Below are 16,396 nucleotides of genomic sequence, written 5' to 3'. Positions count from 1 at the left end.
ATCCACATCAACTAGAGAACGACACCAATTTGCCCCTACCCCTTCAGTGTTGTCACAGCCATCTGACACTGGAAGCAGTTTCTCCGACGAGGCTCAGGTAAAGCACTTTAAGGGCTTTATTTAATTTCAATCTCGTTTTATTCCACATATATTAACATTAATCTGAATTTACTAGGGAGCAGTCATTGGGCCCGATGGCATTGCTGGGTGGGACAAGGTCCAGGATATGGCTGGTTACCTAGTTGGTCTTCGTGAGGCTCCTTACCTCACTGAAGCGGAGGTACACATATGTTACAGAATATTTGTATTATTATATATATAACACACATATTTGAAGAAACATTTTTATTCATTTTATTCAATCATAAACAACATGTAATATGCATTTTTTTAAAATAATATACACAAAAAAAAACATTTAATAAAACATTTGAAGTGTCTTAAAACAAATCTGATAAATCATGTCAATCAAATCATATCCCTCCATTTTTATTCATTTTATTAAATAATCAACAACATGTAATGTGCAATATTTAAAAATAATAATAATACACACAAAAAAATATAAATCAATATAATGATGTCATAGATAAATGAAGACGCAGGCGCAGTTGATCACACGCAGAACACGGGTTCGAATCCAGCCCGCGGAGGGTGACTTGTTTCAAATGTGACTAAAACTCCTTCATAACGCACAGGAATATAGCCCTAATAATGTTGCAGGGGAAATTTGTGGGCAAATTCTCGTTTTTCGCGTCTTTTTGGCTTGTGTGCGGGGGCGCAAAGATTGGGCCCCTTCTAATGCTAAGCAAGCGCTCTACCATTTGAGCTAATTCCCCTCGATGATGGAGAGAAGGTGTCCATCGCTCTCAAAGACAAAGACGATCCCTAGCACGTGTGCAGGTGCTGCAGCGTGATTTCCAATGACCACAAAAAAACAGGCGGCATTTCCTCTGTGCTGGCAACTTTGCACTGGCTACCTTTTAATTGTAGATTTAATCAAAAAATTGCGCCTTGAATCCAGCGATCCGAGTTCAAATCTCGTTGAAACCTTTTTAGGTTCTTTGCGGAAGGGAGGGAAAAAACAGAGGTGATGCGCAACTGCTGACGTGGCCATGAAATTGGCACTCTCAAACCGAGTCGGAATTGGGGAAACATGGGCTTAAAAAGCAAAGGCTTCATTTGCTCCTTGCTATCGTGCTTCTGGACTCAATGACTTAAATCCTTGCTATCGTGCTTCTGGACTCAATGACTTAAATCTCTGCTGCTCATGGGAAAAGTTGACACACGCCAAGGTTCCATGGTGTAATGGTTAGCACTCTGGGCTCTGAATCCAGCGATCCGAGTTCAAATCTCGGTGGGACCTGCTTTTGCCAGGAATGTGTGCAGTACCTCGTTCGGAAAAACTTTTTCGGCAGCACTGAGCCACAAGAGCTCATGTAGGTAGTGCCCCTTGAAGGGGGGCGTAAAAAGGATAGACAGCACTGGAGAATGCAGGCATCGATCCCACTACCTCTCGCTTGCACCTACTGCTTCCTACCGATTGAGCCAAAGTAAGCCCAAAGTAAGCCCACGTGAGCCAATCGTGTTTTCTCTGCTGTGGCTTACTTTTGACCAATCACGTTCTCTCCTGTGGCTTACTTTTGACCAATCGTGTTTCTCTCCTGTGGCTTACTTTTGACCAATCGCCTTTCTCTCCTGTGGCTTACTTTTGACCAATCGCGTTTCTCTCCTGGCTCTGCTCCTGTGGCTTACTTTTGACCAATCGGCGACCGCTATTATTATCGTCATCTTTGCAATCTTTGCAACAGGTAAGTCTATTCTTCACGACAGTATAATCGGTCATTATTTATTCATAAACAGTGTTTGTTTTTAGACAATTAAACATGCCAATGAAGCTAGCTAGCGTGTAATAGCACACGTTTTCTTCTGTACATGAGAACCTGCAACTTTACCATGATATACAGTAAAAAACATGCCACTACTGTCAAGATAATTAGCCGACCGCTAATTAAGCTATATCCTCCTTAAACCATTTTTTTGTTGTTGTTAATTTAGTATTTTTTTGTGTCATTCATTACATTATTTTGACCACAAGAAGATTTTTACCAAAACCTTTAAAAAAAAAGTTTAATTCATATATGTTATACTATACTATGTTATACACCAGTATACATATTTATGTTATCTTTTTAAATACTATGTTATACATATTTAAAAAGACATGAATAGGCAAAAACAAGTGTTTTTTTGTTTCAACAAATGATTCTCAACTATGTTATAAAAGATATACCAAAACGATTTGATATACCATTTTAAGTTTTAGATCTGTTTGATGATCATATTATTATGAATTTTCATAAACGCCTTTATGTTATATTTGGTGTTTCTTAGTAATCTCTGCCACAAAAGCTAAACAAAACAAAACGATTTAAGCATGGCATGATACCAGCAAGATTGTACCAAGAAGTGTTATTTATTTTCTTATTAATAAGTTCATCACACTATTTACAATTTGTACACAAGGCAATTCAAAGTGATTCACAGTTGTATAAAAAACAATAATGCTTATGCTCATAATAATAATAATAATAATCATTAATTATTATAATATTATAATAATTAATTACATAAAAAACAAATGCTGTAGTAAAATACTTTCAGTTGGAATATGACAGCTATGTAACATTCTGTTTATGCCTGTGTCCTTTCAGATTATGTATGCATACCCGGTTTTACGAAGAACCTCTGAGGGTCGACTCCTTATGGGGCCAACTGAGGAGAACAATAGGAGGAAGATCGTGTTGGCAGGGAGGGCCAGGTGTAAGGAGGAGGTCCTGGCTGAGGCCACTGCCTTTTTGAGGCAGAATGGAGGGAATCCTGGAGACCAGTTCCTGGTTCTGGCTCACTGCAAGATCCAGTTTGGGAAACACCAGGGTCAGAGGTTCCTGTGGCTGCTGGAGAACTCACTGGGGTATGCCTGCTATCTGGTCAGCAGCATTTTGGGGGAGGAGGAGAGGGACAACCCGCTGTCGGACAACAAACACCTGTTCCTCAGATACACCTCGCAGATCAGGGAGGTAGGCGAGGCTGTAGAGGTGTATCAGAAAAAAACAGGTCATGCTGCAGGAGGCCCAGAGGACAGGAGACTCTGGATGTCTGATGGTGGAGTTTGGGGATTTTAAGGGTAGGTCAATGAAGGAGGTGTATGAGGACCCAAGCAAGGAGGCCCAGGCTCTCATCACCTACCTGAAGAAGGCAAAGGCCAGACCTAACACCAATATGGCCCTTTTCAAAGCATACGTGCTGAAGAGGCAGGCTCCTGCCCACGTGCCCACCACCACTGTGCCCACTGCATCTGTCCTCACTGCTGCTCTGCCCACTGCCACTGTGTCTGTTCCTCCTCCACCTACTGCCACTAAGAACAGGCCACTGCTGGCGACCAATGTGAAGGCCCTGTTGGCGCGGGGGAAGCATTTATTTGCTTCACAGCTGGCACAAAAGATTTTGTCTCCAGCCAAACCCTGTAAGTGGGTACGTTTTTTCTTTTTTCTCCAGCCACTGCAGGCTCGAGAGGCCCTGCTCCTGCCCCGGCTCGTGCTACTGCCCCTGCTCCTGCCCCTTATCCTGCTCCTCCAGCATTGTGGACCCCTGGCCAGGTGTACCAGTCGCCTGCAGAGCTTCCTGTCCACTGGAAAGAGCAACTCCCATCTTTCCAGCAAGGCCTTCAACCCCTGTCCCTCTGCACCAGGACCATCCTCACTACAGCCACCCACAGGACTGCAGCGCCCTGCCCAGCCTCCTCTGCAGTCTCCTCCTCTGCGCCCTGCCCAGCCTCCTCTGCAGTCTCCTCCTCTGCACCCTGCCCATCCTCCTCTGCAGTCTCCTCCTCTGCGCCCTGCCCAGCCTCCTCTGCAGTCTCCTCCTCTGCGCCCTGCTCAGCCTCCTCTGCAGTCTCCTCCACAGCCTTCTGTCCAGCCAACTGCTGCCTCTGCTCCTGCAACATCAACTGGGTCCAGTGTTGCAGACCAGGCTCCTGTAAGTAAGCTTCTCATTATTCGTGTGCAGGTCCTGCAGCGTGATTTCCAATGACCACAAAAAAGAGGCCGCATTTCCTCTGTGCTGGAAACTTTGCACTGGCTACCTTTTAATTGTAGATTTAATTAAAATATTGCGCTTTAAGCCATGCAAGCTGAAATGTTTTCGGCCCGGCAGCAGCAGGGATGATGTATGTTTCGGCTCGTTGGTCTAGGGGTATGATTCTCGCTTAGGGTGCGAGAGGTCCCGGACGAGCCCATTTTCAGGCTTTGCTTTAATCTCTTCAGCCTTATTTGGGCAACCAGGATATTTCTGAGAAATTGGGGATAAAATGAGCCAGAGAGAGGCCGGTTAGCTCAGTTGGTTAGAGCGTGGTGCTAATAGCGCCATGGTCAAGGTTTTGATCCCCGTACGGGCAACTCATTTTCTCTCTGGGACCTTCACTTTGCTCTTCTCGAAAATGACTGGCGGTCTCCCAGACATGCCTGCTGGCTAAACTGCACAAGTACCTGGACGAAATAGCTCAGTTGGGAGAGCGTTAGAGTGAAAATCTAAAGGTACCTGGTTCCATCCCTGCTTTCGGCAGGGGAACCACGTCCGCCTCTCTTAGTCGAGGCGGTCCATTGACCAAACGCCAGCTCCTATCTACCTGAGTCCACCTAGCCTCATCGCTATCTGCCTCTCAGACAGCCAGCTAGCAGGGTGTGTTCATTCCATGGTGTAATGGTTAGCACTCTGGGCTTTGAAACCAGCGATCCGAGTTCAAATCTCGGTGGAACCTGCTTTTGCCAGGAATGTGTGCAGTACCTCGTTCGAAAAAACTTTTTCGGCAGCACAGAGCTGCAAGAGCTCATCTAGGTAGTGCCCCTTGAAGGGGGGCGTAAAAAGGATGGACAGCACTGGAGAATGCAGGCATCGATCCCGCTACCTCTTGCATGCTAAGCAAGCGCTCTACCATTTGAGCTAATTCCCCTTGATGATGGAGAGAAGGTGTCCATCTACGGTGACCAGACGTCCCGTTTTTCCCGGGACAGCCCCGTATTTCCACTCTAATTTTAGAGTCCCGACTTATTCTGAAAAAATCATGTTTTGACCCTTATTTCATCGTTAATATATATATATATATATATATATATATATATTTTTTTATATATAATAGGTTTCGTTTCCGAAAGGCTAAGTGAATATATGTTACGTTCAAACCGTGTAGCGCGCGCATGACAGAGAGGGAGAGACCTTGTGTGTGTGTGCTAGTGTGCCTAATGAAGCGCATGTAAGACGCATTAATAGAGGGAATGCATTAACGTCACTTTCCCGCCGGAACACGCCCCCTCAGCCGGACTGAGTGGCAGAAGAGCAGCTGCGTGACTGGATTTAATAGGGGAAACTGCGAAAACGCAAGTAAAACAAACGATTATCAGTTTAAACTAAGGGTTGGACTCAATATAGTGTTCCTTACAACTTACTAAAGATCCAGTGATCCATAGATATTAACATGCAGCCAGGAATCGTGTTTCCTGACATTTATATGTGCCTGATTTCGACACCAGGGAAATACCTACAGCAAATTTGCCTGTGAATGCTTTATATAAATACAAAATAGGCAGGTCTAAATCCAGGTGATCACTTAGCAATGTTATATATATCATCATATCGTCTAGAGACTTAAAACTTGTATAGTTTTTTGTCAGTGTTTATTTAAAAATGTCAAATTATACAGAATATACAGTGGTAAATATTTGATTGATGAGTTGTCACTGCAATATATAACAATACAATATATAGAGAATGATTTTACCACTAAATTCAGCATATTGACACAAAAAGGATAACTGCAAATCCACCTTTCGCTGCCTGGAGTCCAGTTGTTTCTATGAATTGCAGCGATCTATTTGCTTCTCTGTTCTGTAGCTTTAGGTAGTCTGTAAAAATATTCCTCATATTTCTTGTCAAATCTAGTTGTACAGTCAGTCTCTTTCCCGTTTTAGACGCGTTTTGTGTGTTTTTCCGCAGCATTCACACTGAAAACCAATGCTGCCGCTCAGTCTTTTTGCCACTTGTGGGCGTAACTGCAGTCACTCCGGCCAACGGTGACGTCACGTGCATTCCCTCTATACGCATGCGTTCTGTATCTGTCCCGTATTCCACTCCGAGAAATCTGGTCACCCTATGTCCATCGCTCTCAAAGACAAAGACGAGGCGCGATCCCTAGCACGTGTGCAGGTGCTGCAGCGTGATTTCCAATGACCACAAAAAAACAGGCCGCATTTCCTCTGTGCTGGCAACTTTGCACTGGCTACCTTTTAATTGTAGATTTAATCAAAAAATTGCGCTTTGAATCCAGCGATCCGAGTTCAAATCTCGGTGGAACCTTTTTAGGTTCTTTGCGGAAGGGAGGGAAAAAACAGAGGTGATGCGCAACTGCTGACGTGGCGGTGAAATTGGCACTCTCAAACCGAGTCGGAATTGGGGAAACATGGGCTTAAAAAGCAAAGGCTTCATTTGCTCCTTGCTATCGTGCTTCTGGACTCAATGACTTAAATCCTTGCTATCGTGCTTCTGGACTCAATGACTTAAATCTCTGCTGCTCATGGGAAAAGTTGACACACGCCAAGGTTCCATGGTGTAATGGTTAGCACTCTGGGCTCTGAATCCAGCGATCTGAGTTCAAATCTCGGTGGGACATGCTTTTGCCAGGAATGTGTGCAGTACCTCGTTCGAAAAAACTTTTTTGGCAGCACTGAGCCGCAAGAGCTCATCTAGGTAGTGCCCCTTGAAGGGGGGCGTAAAAAAGGATGGACAGCACTGGAGAATGCAGGCATCGATCCCACTACCTCTCGCTTGCGCCTACTGCTTCCTACCGATTGAGCCAAAGTAAGCCCAAAATAAGCCCACGTGAGCCAATCGTGTTTCTCTGCTGTGGCTTACTTTTGACCAATCGCGTTCTCTCCTGTGGCTTACTTTTGACCAATCGTGTTTCTCTCCTGTGGCTTACTTTTGACCAATCGCCTTTCTCTCCTGTGGCTTACTTTTGACCAATCGCGTTTCTCTCCTGGCTCTGCTCCTGTGGCTTACATTTGACCAATCGGCGACCGCTATTATTAGGCAAGGCAAGGCAAGTTTATTTATATAGCACATTTCGTACACAATGGTAATTCAAAGTGCTTTACATAGAAGAAATTAAAATAATCAAAAGAAATCAGAATAATTAAAACAGTTTGGAATAAAAGATAAAATACAGAAATAATCAAATGAAATCAGAATAATTAAAACATAAAATAAAATACAGTGGAAACAGTCGGACGAACAGTGGCACAGTGCTCATTCAGTAAATGCACAGTTAAACAGATGTGTTTTGAGTCTGGATTTGAATGTGACTACTGTAGGAGCACATCTGATCTCTTCTGGAAGCTGGTTCCAGCTGCGGCTGGCATAGTAGCTAAAAGCAGACTCGCCATGCTTAGAGTGAACCCTTGGTATTTCTAGCCGATGTGATCCTAATGATCTGAGTGATCTGTTGGGTTTATATTCACTGAGCATATCTGCAATGTATTGAGGTCCTAGGCCATTGAATGATTTATATACCAGTAATAATACTTTAAAATCAATCCTAAATGTAACTGGCAGCCAGTGTAAAGACCTGAGGACTGGTGTGATGTGTTCATATTTTCTGGTTCTGCTCAGAATCCTAGCAGCAGCGTTCTGTATGAGCTGCAACTGTCTTATGGTCTTTTTGGGAAGGCCAGTGAGAAGTCCATTACAATAATCCACCCTACTGGTGATGAAAGCATGCACAAGTTTTTCTAAGTCTTGACTGGAAACAAAGCATCTAATTCTTGCAATATTTTTCAGGTGATAATATGCTGATTTAGTTATTGCTTTGACATGACTACTGAAACTAAGGTCTGACTCTAGAGACACACCCAGATTCCTGACTTGATTTTTAGTTGTTTGACCCCTAGACTGAAGGTATGCGTTCACCTTGAGAACTTCATCTTTGTTTCCAAACGCAATGACTTCAGTTTTGTCTTTGTTTAACTGAAGAAAGTTTTGGCACATCCAATTGTTTACTTCATCAATGCATTGGCAAAGAGGTCAATGGGGCTGTAATCGTTAGGCGATAGGGATAAGTAGAGCTGTGTGTCGTCTGCATAGCTATGGTAAGCGATTTGGTTCTTTCTCATTATTTGGCTCATTGGGAGCATGTACAGGTTGAATAGGAGTGGCGCAAGAATTGAGCCTTGAGGGACTCTGCATGTCATGGATGTCCACTCAGACTTATGGTCTCCTATACTCACATAATAACCTCTGCCTCCTAAGTATGACCTGAACCATTTTAGGACTATCCCAGAAAGCCCGACCCAGTTTTCCAGCCTGTCAAGAAGTATTTTGTGATCGACAGTGTCAAATGCAGCACTGAGGTCGAGTAGTACCAGCACTGATAATTTGCCTGTATCAGTATTTAAGCGAATATCATTTATTATCTTTATGAGCGCGGTCTCTGTACTGTGGTGCGGTCGGAAACCAGATTGAAAATGGTCAAAGTATCCATTCGAGCTTAAGAATTTGTTCAGCTGATTGAAGACAACTTTTTCAATGATCTTGCCTATGAAAGGAAGATTTGATATCGGTCTGTAGTTGTTTAATATGGTCTTATCCAGATTGCTCTTTTTCAGGAGGGGCTTGACGACAGCAGTTTTCAGGGAGGTCGGAAAACTCCCAGAGAGAAGTGAGGCATTTACCACTTCCAGGAGATCTGCTTCTAAGCTGTGTAACACATTTTTGAAAAAAGATGTGGGAAGTGCGTCAAGGGCGCAGGTTGATGTTTTTAGTTGCTGTACGGTTTCTTCCAAAATTTTGCCATCAATTTCTTCGAAATCAGACATAGTGGCTACTTTCTCGTGCTGTTGTCTGATCTGCCTGACCCCAGCGCAACTCAAGGATGAGCTGATCACCTTTCTGATATTATTGATTTTCTCAGAGAAGAAAGAAGTAAACTCACTGCACTTTCTCACTGAGAGCATTTCACTGGGAATCTGGCTTGGGGGGGTTGTCAGTCTCTCTACAGTAGCAAAAAGAGTGCGCGTGTTGTTTATATTGCTGTTTATAATATTCGAGAAAAAAGTCTGTCTAGCTTTGCTTAGTTCCTTATTGAAAGCATGGATGCTGTCTTTGTAGATGTTATAATGGACTACAAGTTTTGTCTTCCGCCACATGCGCTCTGCTTTTCTGCATTGTCTTTTCATATTTTGCACTGCTGTTGAGTTTCTCCAAGGTGCTTTTTGTCTGCCACTCTTCTTCCTGACTTTCAGAGGAGCAATATCATCAATTACACTCTTTACTTTTGAGTTAAAAGAATCAAGGAGAAAATCAACAGAGTCAGCAGATATGCTTGGTGTTAAAGATATAGCCTTCATAAATAGTACACTAGTGTTCTCATTTAAGCATCTCTTCTTGACAGGCACAGATCTAGCTTCAATGGCAGGAGAGATCAATATATCAAAGAAAATACAAAAATGATCAGACAGTGCTACATCCTTAATAACAATTTATTAAATGTTTAGACCCTTACTGATAAGTAAATCTAGAATGTGTCCACAATTATGTGTGGGTCCATGTACATGCTGAGTCAGATCAAAAGTTTTTAAAACAGTTTTGATTTCTTTTGCCATATTGTTTTCTGCATTATCTATGTGAATGTTAAAATCTCCAGCAATGGCAAAGCAGTCAAACTCTGAGGAAATTGTTGATAACAGTTCTGTTAAGTTCTCAGCAAAAGCTGGAGAGTATTTTGGAGGCCTGTAAACAATGATAAGTAAAATGCGTCGAGCACCTTTTAACACAATACCCAGATACTCGAAAGACGGGTAATTCCCAAATGATATTTGCTTACATTGATTGACATCTTTATAAAGAGCAGCTAAACCTCCGCCTCTTCTGACAGCTCTGCAGACACTCATAAAAGTAAAGTTAGGAGGGGCTGTTTCATTGAGGACTGTTGCACTGCAACTCTCTTCTAGCCAAGTTTCATTTAGCAACATAAAATCCAGGTTGTATGTGGTTATTAAGTCGTTGACTAAAAGTGATTTATTTTTAAGTGAGCGGATGTTTAAAAGTGCTAACTTAACAGTCTTACTTTTTGTCCCCACAGCAATCTTGGTATGTCGTGTAATAGGCACCAGATTAGATGGGTTTGCTGTACGGCTTTTGAAGGCCTTAGACTTTCTATCATGTAATCGAACAGCAATAGAAAAAGATACAGGCACACTGGGTTCCCGCTTGTTCTGTAAACATTTGAGAAAGTTATTGTTATCATAGCGGGGACCCCGACACATATCACTGAGAGCTGGTATCAGTTGTTTTTGGTTCACCTCGAGCCGCTGGAGGAGGGTGTGGGCCCTGGCGCTGTGGCAGAGTCCGAAGAGCTCTCACAGGAGGAGGGGGAGGGCGAGCTGGGCCCGCAGGCTTTGGTGGTTGTGGGGCCTGGCGTTTTTTGGTTGGTATCTGGGGGCTCGCAGCAAAAGAGTGGGATAGTCTAGTTCCAGCATGCACCAGTTGTTCCATTTTCTCTGAGAAGCACAGAAGTGGAGATGCTGGAGAGAGTGATAATGTTTCCGGTGAGAGGGATTTTTGCTCTGGTGTTATTGGAGGCTGTAATATGCTGTCCTGGTTTCCCTGGATGTTTTCCAGAAAGTCGTCTATGGGTGCTGTATCTTGGAGCAGTGCTGGTATGTCACAGTCTGTCTGTGGTGAGCTCTGTGGGCAGGGCTCAGCTGAGATTGTGTCCGTGAGCAGAGGTTGTTGTGGCTGAGTGGTGTTATCACTGTCCTTTTGTGATGTGTCAACCGCATGTCCATTCAGGTGCTGAAGTGAAATCCTGTGGTCATTCATACTGTATCCAGGTGTTTGTGTGCCATTCAGGTTGAGTGGATTGGCACACATTGCAGAAGGATGACGGAGGGAGAAGTAGATATTGTCCTTTAGCACTCTTGAACCAAGTTTGTTTGGGTGGTGGCCATCCTGTTGAAACAGTTGCCTCTGACTCCAGAAAAGATTGAAGTTGTCAATAAAGTTCACTCCTTTTATATTGCAGGTTTTTTGTAGCCATGTATTAAGCCCAAGCAACCGTGAAAACCTGTTTGTTCCTCTTGCTGGGAGTGGTCCACTGATGAATGTTTGAACTTTCAGTCTTTTAAGTGTTTCAAAAAGTTCATTGAAATCCTTTTTAAGAAGTTCCGACTGCTCTTTATGAATATCATTCTTCCCCACATGAATGATGAGTCGATTTGCAGTCTTATGTTTCATCAGAATGTTCTGAAGTTCCCTGTTTACATCAGAAGTTGTTGCTTGTGGAAGGCAGCACGTTGTTGTATCCCTGCTATTAATGTTTCTGATTACGGAGTCGCCCACTATCAGAGTCCTGGGCTCGGCTGCACTGTGAGCTGAGTGCCGCTGTCTGCTCGACCTTGAGCCCCAGTTAGCATCAGTGTTAGCTACTGGCTGATTCTGTCTGTGTGCGATCACATTCATCAAATTTGGGGATTCCTCATTCATTAATACTTCAAATCTGTTCTCAAGATGTATAGGCGGTGGTAGGAGACCAGTGTTTGCAGTCCTTGTCAGAGCCGTATCTGGGGTAGAGGATGCTACTGCAGTAATATGTGATGCTCGTGACAATCTGATGTCTCGAGTGCCTTTGGGTCTCGCACCCTGTTTGTGCCATCGATTAGTAAAACGATCGGCTTGTTTCTCTGCACTCAGTATGGCCTGTCGAGAAGCACTAGATTCATGGGACTCACCGGCTGTATGCTGAGGACGTCCATGACGAAGCTCTGTTGTGTGTTCTGTCTGGTTTGGTGGTCCCGCAATTAACTTTGTTTCAAGAATTGCAATCCTTTGTAAAAGTCTGTGGCAGTTGGAGCAGCAAGTAGACTCCAGAGGAGGCATTTTCTTATCCTTATGAATGTAGGCAGTTGTGTTTTCTCTTCCCCGGAATGTAAGCTTTCAGTGGGAGGCTGGTCGAATACAATAATTCTGCTTTTTTTTGTAGTAATCCAAGCGTTTGAGCACTGTGCTGATTTGCTGAAGTTAAAATTAGGTGATAAAAGGAGATAAAATATAGAAATATAAAAGCGATAGAGCAAAGCGCGGAGCAGTAAGCGAGAGCGTCCGAACAGTAGCTGAGCAGGAAGTAGTCGTCATCAGTAGTAATTATCGTCATCTTTGCAACAGGTAAGTCTATTCTTCACGACTGTATAATCGATCATTATTTATTCATAAACAGTGTTTGTTTTTAGACAATTAAACATGCCAATAAAGCTAGCTAGCGTGTAATAGCACACGTTTTCTTCTGTACATGTGAACCTGCAACCTTACCATGATATACAGTAAAAAACATGCCACTACTGTCAAGATAATTAGCCGACCGCTAATTAAGCTATATCCTCCTTAAACCATTTTTTTGTTGTTGTTAATTTAGTATTTTTTTGTGTCATTCATTACATTATTTTGAGCACAAGATGTTTACTAAAACCTTTAAAAAAAAGTTTAATTCATATATGTTATACTATACTATGTTATACACCAGTATACATATTTATTTTATCTTTTTAAATACTATGTTATACATATTTAAAAAGACATGAATAGGCAAAAACAAGTGTTTTTTTGTTTCAACAAATGATTCTCAACTATGATATAAAAGATATACCAAAACGATTTGATATACCATTTTAAGTTTTAGATCTGTTTGATGATCATATTATTATGAATTGTCATAAACGCCTTTATGTTATATTTGCTGTTTCTTAGTAATCTCTGCCACAAAAGCTAAACAAAACAAAACGATTTAAGCATGGCATGATACCAGCAAGATTGTACCAAGAAGTGTTATTTATTTTCTTATTAATAAGTTCATCACACTATTTACAATTTGTACACAAGGCAATTCAAAGTGATTCACAGTTGTATAAAAACATTAATGCTTCTGCTCATAATAATAATAATCATTAATTATTATATTATAATAATTAATTACATAAAAAAGAAATGCTGTAGTAAAATACTTTCAGTTGGAATATGACAGCTATGTAACGTTCTGTTTATGACTGTGTCCTTTCAGATTATGTATGCATACCCGGTTTTACGAAGAACCTCTGAGGGTCGACTCCTTATGGGGCCAACTGAGGAGGCCAATAGGAGGGAGATCGTGTTGGCAGGGAGGGCCAGGTGTAAGGAGGAGGTCTTGGCTGAGGCCACTGCCTTTGTGAGGCAGAATGGAGGGAATCCTGGAGACAAGTTCCTGGTTCTGGCTCACTGCAAGATCCAGTTTGGGAAACACCAGGGTCAGAGGTTCCTGTGGCTGCTGGAGAACTCACTGGGGTATGCCTGCTATCTGGTCAGCAGCATTTTGGGGGAGGAGGAGAGGGACAACCCGCTGTCGGACAGCAAACACCTGTTCCTCAGATACACCTCGCAGATCAGGGAGGTAGGTAAAGCTGTGGAGGTGTATCATATAAAACAGGCCATGCTGCAGGAGGCCCAGAGGACAGGAGACTCTGGATGTCTGATGGTGGAGTTTGGGGATTTTAAGGGTAGGTCAATGAAGGAGGTGTATGAGGACCCAAGCAAGGAGGCCCAGGCTCTCATCACCTACCTGAAGAAGGCAAAGGCCAGGCCTAACACCAATATGGCCCTTTTCAAAGCATACGTGCTGAAGAGGCAGGCTCCAGCCCACGTGCCCACCACCACTGTGCCCACTGCATCTGTCCTCACTGCTGCTGTGCCCACTGCCACTGTGTCTGTTCCTCCTCCACCTACTGCCACTAAGAACAGGCCACTGCTGGCGACCAATGTGAAGGTCCTGTTGGCGCGGGGGAAGCATTTATTTGCTTCACAGCTGGCACAAAAGATTTTGTCTCCAGCCAAACCCTGTAAGTGATTTGCAAGCTTTAAAATCATTACAGTATATATTATGCATCATATATGTCTAACGAAAATATGTGTTTAACAGCTGCAGGACCACGTGTACATCCTGCGTCTGAGTCCGCAGCCCGGAGACAGCTCTTTACATGTGGTGAGTATCACTTAACGCATACAAGTGTGTTGGTGACATGTGCTCCTCCTCTGCGCCCTGCCCAGCCTCCTCTGCAGTCTCCTTCTCTGCACCCTGCCCAGCCTCCTCTGCAGTCTCCTCCACAGCCTTCTGTCCAGCCAAGTGCTGCCTCTGCTCCTGCAACATCAACTGGGTCCAGTGTTGCAGACCAGGCTCCTGTAAGTAAGCTTCTCATTATTCGTGTGCAGGTGCTGCAGCGTGATTTCCAATGACCACAAAAAAAGAGGCCGCATTTCCTCTGTGCTGGAAACTTTGCACTGGCTACCTTTTAATTGTAGATTTAATCAAAAAATGCGCTTTAAGCCATGCAAGCTGAAATGTTTGTGGCCCGGCAGCAGCAGGGAGGATGTATGTTTCGGCTCATTGGTATAGGGGTATGATTCTCGCTTAGGGTGCGAGAGGTCCCGGGTTCAAATCCCGGACGAGCCCATTATTAGGCTTTGCTTTTAATCTCTTCAGCCTGATTAGGGCAACCAGGATATTTCTGAGAAATTGGGGATAAAATGAGCCAGAGAGAGGCCGGTTAGCTCAGTTGGTTAGAGCGTCGTGCTAATAACGCCAAGGTCCCGGGTTCGATCCCCGTACGGGCCTTGATTTTCTCTCTGGGACCTTCGCTCTGCTCTTCTCGAAAATGACGGGCGGGCTCCCAGACATGGCTGCTGGCTAAACCATACAAGTATCTGGCCAAAATAGCTCAGTTGGGAGAGCGTTAGACTGAAGTTCTAAAGGTCCCTGGTTCAATCCCGGGTTTCGGCAGAGGAACCACGTCCGCCTCTTTTAGTCTACCTGATTCCACCTAGCCTCATCGCTATCTGCCTCTCAGACAGCCAGCTAGCAGAGTGTGTTGGTTCCATGGTGTAATGGTTAGCACTCTGGGCTTTGAATCCAGCAATCTGAGTTCAAATCTCTGTGGAACCTTTTTAGGTTATTTGCGGAAGGGAGGGAAAAAACAGAGGTGATGCGCAACTGCTGACGTGGCGGTGAAATTGGCACTCTCAAACCGAGTCGGAATTGGGGAAACATGGGCTTAAAAAGCAAAGGCTTCATTTGCTCCTTGCTATCGTGCTTCTGGACTCAATGACTTAAATCCTTGCTATCGTGCTTCTGGACTCAATGACTTAAATCTCTGCTGCTCATGGGGAAAGTTGACACACGCCAAGGTTCCATGGTGTAATGGTTAGCACTCTGGGCTCTGAATCCAGCAATCCGAGTTCAAATCTCGGTAGGACCTGTTTTTGCCAGGAATGTGTGCAGTACCTCGTTCGAAAAAACTTTTTCGGCAGCACTGAGCCGCAAGAGCTCATCTAGGTAGTGCCCCTTGAAGTGGGGCGTAAAAAGGATGGACAGCACTGGAGAATGCAGGCATCGATCCCACTACCTCTCGCTTGCGCCTACTGCTTCCTACCGATTGAGCCCAAGTAAGCCCAAAGTAAGCCCACGTGAGCCAATTGTGTTTCTCTGCTGTGGCTTACTTTTGACCAATCGCGTTCTCTCCTGTGGCTTACTTTTGACCAATCGTGTTTCTCTCCTGTGGCTTACTTTTGACCAATCGCCTTTCTCTCCTGTGGCTTACTTTTGACCAATCGCGTTTCTCTCCTGGCTCTGCTCCTGTGGCTTACTTTTGACCAATCGGCGACCGCTGTTATTATCGTCATCTTTGAATTCTTTGCAACAGTTAAGTCTATTCTTCACGACTGTATAATCGATCATTATTTATTCATAAACAGTGTTTGTTTTTAGACAATTAAACATGCCAATAAAGCTAGCTAGCGTGTAATAGCACACGTTTTCTTCTGTACATGTGAACCTGCAACTTTACCATGATATACAGTAAAAAACATGTCACTACTGTCAAGATAATTAGCCGACCGCTAATTAAGCTATATCCTCCTTAAACCATTTTTTTGTTGTTGTTAATTTAGTATTTCTTTGTGTCATTCATTACATTATTTTGAGCACAAGAAGATTTTTACCAAAACCTTTAAAAAAAAAAGTTTAATTCATATATGTTATACTATACTATGTTATACACCAGTATACATATTTATGTTATCTTTTTAAATACTATGTTATACATATTTAAAAAGACATGAATAGGCAAAAACAAGTGTTTTTTGTTTCAACAAATGATTCTCAACTATGTTATAAAAGATATACCAAAACGATTTGATATACCATTTTAAGTTTTAGATCTGTTTGATGATCATATTATTATGAATTTTCATAAACGCCTTTATGTTATAT

The 16,396-nt window shown here is 43.2% G+C and overlaps 4 non-coding genes across 4 annotated transcripts; all 4 read left to right on the top strand.

The window, feature by feature from the left end:
* The first annotated feature begins 1,294 nt into the window (after window positions 1-1,294).
* On the top strand, window positions 1,295-1,366 carry trnaq-cug (transfer RNA glutamine (anticodon CUG)). Its single transcript has one exon. It is a non-coding gene; the product is annotated as a tRNA-Gln (tRNA).
* Window positions 1,367-14,509: 13,143 nt separating this feature from the next.
* Window positions 14,510-14,581, top strand: trnap-agg (transfer RNA proline (anticodon AGG)). The gene has a single exon. It is a non-coding gene; the product is annotated as a tRNA-Pro (tRNA).
* An 88-nt stretch (window positions 14,582-14,669) lies between these two features.
* Window positions 14,670-14,743, top strand: trnai-aau (transfer RNA isoleucine (anticodon AAU)). Its single transcript has one exon. It is a non-coding gene; the product is annotated as a tRNA-Ile (tRNA).
* A 92-nt stretch (window positions 14,744-14,835) lies between these two features.
* On the top strand, window positions 14,836-14,908 carry trnaf-gaa (transfer RNA phenylalanine (anticodon GAA)). Its single transcript has one exon. It is a non-coding gene; the product is annotated as a tRNA-Phe (tRNA).
* Window positions 14,909-16,396: the final 1,488 nt, after the last annotated feature.

Source organism: Siphateles boraxobius, unplaced genomic scaffold, assembly GCF_051911475.1.
Source record: "Siphateles boraxobius isolate OS27281-9 unplaced genomic scaffold, OSU_SipBor_1 19, whole genome shotgun sequence".
Lineage (NCBI taxonomy): Eukaryota > Metazoa > Chordata > Actinopteri > Cypriniformes > Leuciscidae > Siphateles > Siphateles boraxobius.
This window is presented reverse-complemented; position numbering and strand designations above follow the sequence as displayed.